Here is a 4,889-nt window from a genome sequence, read left to right on the forward strand (position 1 = left end):
AATCATCTTATCTTAATTGATCTCTCATAACCTATGATTTAGAGTTGATCTTATGTGATATACCGTATACTGCAATCAACTTAATTGAGAAAATAATAACCACTTCTCTCAATTGAGGGAAACAACTATATGATGTTGCTACCATGCAAATGGAATGTACACAGACATAAATGTAAAATGGTATTAATTTAATTACTTGAAAATGTATTACCTTGGCAAGATGCAAATTCTCTTGATTATGGATAATAGATACTTTTCTATAGCTCTACTACAGAATAACATAAAGAATGTCTAGGATGAAAATTCTTTGAAGGATTCAACATAGATTGCCTACCTTGCTAAGAATCCAGTCCCTGAAACAAATTTTTGCCTTCTCCAAAAATGATAATGTAACTAGGAAATAGAATCAAATATATGTGTGTATCTATCATAAGTATCCAAATTTGGCTCTAACCCATTTTACAAATTTGATAGCATTTCCTCCCTTCCAAATTTTTTATAGTCATAATTTACAACCCCACCCATTGTGCCCATAAGAAGAATCTTGAAAGCCCAAATGGAAAACCATAGTCCTTGACCACAACAGGCTTGGTTCTTGCTCCTCCTGAATGAGACCAACTATGGGCCCCCTTTGCCTGTCGACTTCCAAGAATGATATTATCCAAAATCAATGCTACAGAAAATGTAATTACCATGTGCAAGGAAAAATATGTTGAGGAAAAAGTTAAGCCCATGTGTACTAGTCTGTATGGGGCCTTATGCACCAACTGTTTATTACTGGAACTATTTTTCCAAGTTAGTTCTATGTCCTCTACCATATTGCTGAAAATAAGATGGAACTGATAATGAGAGAAATAAAGATAGGCCCAATATTAACATATTTTGTGAGCTTCCAGTTGCACTGTATCTTAGGGTGGATAGACCCAGAGAAAAAAGTATAGTCCACATATAACATAATAGCCCAGCAACAATTACTTTGGGCATGGAAGCCACAAATCCTCCAACCTTACTGATGAATGCCAAAACAATCAAAACACATGCCCCAAATTCCACAATATGTCAGCTCCCAATCTTTGTTATAGCCATAGTATATACATTCTCTGTGAGTGATGTCATCCCTGCACCAGTGCCCCAAATGCTAGCCAACAAGCTAGTCAAGCCTTCCAAGCCAATTCCTTGACTGACGACACCTAGTGTTAGTGCCTTTGATGCTACCAAAAGAGATGTCACATGGTATGTCCCAACCAAATCAACAAATGCAATAATAGTTGCCACTATCATAACTATTGCAGTCTTAAAATGGAATGTAGGAACACCCCACTGAAAGGGGTAAGGAAATATAACACAAGTGACTATCTTAAGAACATCTAAAAAATCACTTCGGCAATCTTGCATGGTATAAAATTGTTTCTTACATATTTCATTTCAAATGTTAGAAATTTCCTCTATCATATTACAACCTTTAAAGTTGTAAACCCCAACTTGTGTGAGTAGAAATGCATATGCCCATGTAATTGCAAGCCCCAATGGAACCACATATACTTGGAAGACTTGGTTACCAAAAATTGAGACTCTTTGGAGATACAAGAAAAATATCACAATAATAAGAATTTGAGGTAGACCAATCTCCACACAAGTAATAACCATGACAAATCCATAGGTAAAGAATGTCAGGCCAACAACAACCATAGTAGAAGCAACCACAATAGAATTGATTACCCTAAGAAAAAGTGACATTAGGCTACTATAGCCCAATTCCCTACAACTCTCTCATGGTATATTGAAATCTATTTTTACTCATAGCAAAAAACTCATTGGAAATATGATACTCAAAGCTAGTGCAAGATAAACAAAAGATGCTCCATGTACAAGTGATAACCTCAAACCAAAAAAGGAATGTGGAAGGGTTGAGATGCCAGAGATAAGTAGCACAATTGACACAACCTTCACTATATCCTCATCACTTCCATGCATCATAGGTACAATCACCAGGGGAATTAGGATAAGAGATTAAATAATAGAAATGTAGTGTTGAATTGTGTATAGTTTCAATTGATACATGAGTATGCTTGTGAGGTTATGTACTCTTCATAAAAAAAATTCAATTTTTCGTAATGAGGATGTGAACTGAGGGAAGTACTCTACATCATGGATGCAATGCTAGAAAGAATTGATTGGGTTCAAGTATAGTTCAAGGAGCTAAAAATAAACAACCATGTTTGACTTCTCTAATTTAATACATGTCACACATCAATATCAAAATGAGGACTAGGGTTCAACTCCCTAAATCTAATTAACTAGGGATAACATTGATTGGTCTAACTATAGTTTAAAAATTGCTAGACAAAATTAAACTAAAAAGGACACAATAACATCAAAGGGCTTCTGGCCAATTGTGTATTTGGAATATCTTGGGTTCTTATGGGGGAGAAAATCTATCCAAAATGGTGCAACAAAGGCAAGCTCTCAAACTACTAATCTACCAAAGTATTAAAATTATCATTAATTGAACCTCTAAACTATTTTAAACTAGATCAATTAACATTAGGAAAATCCTTGAAGCTCTAAAATATTTTAAGAACCTATCTTACTAGTAGGGCACATCTAGTTATACATCTTCTGGGATAAGGAAGGTCTTGCGACCCACACCAAGTGCCTACCTGTGGAGATTAGGATCACTATCCTATTTACCAAGATCATTGGAAAGATTATAGTCATACACATGATCATACAAATTTATCTCTCCTATACCATCTCTTCACAATGAAGCACACTCTCACTTTCTTAATGTCACCAATCTTGTTGGTCTTGCATTTGGAAGATGGCTCTAAAAATACCAATGTTGAAAATATAATGCACATTAGTAACACATTGTTACTAGAACACCTTCTAATCCTGAGATTATTTGTTGCAAATCTATACTTGAGTAGAAAAGAAGACATGGTCTATTCGATGCAAATAGTAGTAAGGATGGATTCAGGAGTTATAGACAATGTGAAATGTTGAACATTTTCTTAGTACAACAGAGGGTTACTTCAAGAAAAACCCCTTCTAGTGTGTGTCCCTCACCATTAATGCACCAAGCACTCCTGATTCAGTCTTCCACCATCGATTTTAGCAGTTTCATTAAAAACATGGAAAATACTAGATTGGAATTCCTTCATTCCCAACCTATGGTTAATGCTCATGAACAACCTGAATTTAATTTTTATGAAGTTTGGTCATTTTAATGTCTCCTTTTATGTATTATGAAAAATATTGCTTATTAATATTTTTTAGATAATTTATTTTAAATTCTTTAAATTTTAAAATTATTATTAATAATAATATTATACAGCAGTTGATAAAATATATATATATCTTTGATAAAAAAAATTTAAATCTTTGATAACATAAAATATAGTAAAATCATATATAACTTTTATTTGTGCTAGAAACTAAAATTAAAAATAATTTAGACCTTAAATTTGTCTAAACATGTGATAAACAATGTAGAAACATTAAATTATGCACTAATATCATAAATTACTAATATAGGTGCAAATATCTCAAATTTTCTAAACAAATTTTTAAATTTTATAAATTAAATTTAAAAATAATCTAAAATTAAAATTAATATATAATAAGGCAAGAGCCTACAACACAATGGTAAATTGTGAGCCTCTCATTGGGGAGGTCTTGGGTTCGAATCTAGTTGAAATGTAACCATAAAGAAATTGAAGATGCCACCAAGGATATGAATAATGGAAAATCACTAGGACTTTATGGTCCCTCTTGAATTTTACAAGAGCTTAGAATGGATTGAACAAGAATTGATTGAATTATATGATGATGCCTTTGATAGAGGATTGCTGGGGGAAAATATAAACAAAGTAGCTATTAAAATCATTCCAACAGTAGGGGATAGGACTAGTTAAAAAATAGAGACCTATCACCCTTTTGAACTTAGCATACTAAATCATTTCTAAAGTTTTGGAAAAGAAATCCTATAACAAAACTAAATGGCCCTTTGTCATAGATATGTTTAAATATTTTGGATTCCCTCAGTATTTTCTTAAGTTGATTGTAATCATTTTTCAAGACTCCTCTACCATTGTTGAAATTAATGGTGAATTATCTAGTCCAATCAAGCTCAAATAGTCCATTCAACAAGGCTTTGCTATTACCCTATATTTTTGTTTGTGATTGTTGTGGATGCTCTGCACTATATTCGTAAAGCCTCAAAACTTGGCCCTTTTCTTAAATATCTTACCTTGCACATGAATCATGAGGATCTAATTAATATGAAATTTATTAATAACACCACTCCATTTATTGATCTCTCTTAGAGGAGCTTTGATAAAGCTCAATACAAATTACAATTTTTTTGTATGGCATTAGGAGCAACAATTACCCATCGAAAGTCTACTATTTTGTGATAGTCTAATATAGGACCAATTAGGATCAAATTTAAGGGTTGGCCATGGCTTGGATCTAATAACATCATTATATATTAGGCTATTCCCTTTGTAATTAATTCTTTCACAAAATATATGTGAGAATGGTTGTTAACCAAAAAGTAATAACAAAAATTTGAAATAGAAAACCCTCATCATTTCTAAGGCTAGAAGATTTTTGGTTGTTCAAAAGGTGTTTGCCTCTCATGATATTTACTACCCTTCAACTTGGCCTTACTACCCTTTTCTAATTACCAATTTAGTCATCTACAGAAAACTCATTAATAATTCATGTGGTCATTTGTTTGGGTGATTAATTATTAGTGACCAGTTGTTTAGTCATTGATTTTATCATTTACTAAGTCAATTATCTTTGTCTAACCTTTTTATTTTACTTAATGACCAAATTAGTCATTTATTTAATCACTTATGCTTATAAATTATTTATAAAAA

The 4,889-nt window shown here is 32.4% G+C and overlaps 1 pseudogene; it reads right to left on the reverse strand.

Annotated features, from left to right (window-relative positions):
• Positions 1–509: 509 nt before the first annotated feature.
• LOC149567742 (nucleobase-ascorbate transporter 12 pseudogene) lies at positions 510–2,061 on the reverse strand (annotated as a pseudogene).
• Between the last annotated feature and the right edge of the window lie 2,828 nt (positions 2,062–4,889).

The sequence above is a fragment of the Cupressus sempervirens genome, chromosome 3 (genome assembly GCF_028749045.1).
Source record: "Cupressus sempervirens isolate cs-2001-9-10 chromosome 3, ASM2874904v1, whole genome shotgun sequence".
In the NCBI taxonomy this organism is placed as follows: domain Eukaryota; kingdom Viridiplantae; phylum Streptophyta; class Pinopsida; order Cupressales; family Cupressaceae; genus Cupressus; species Cupressus sempervirens.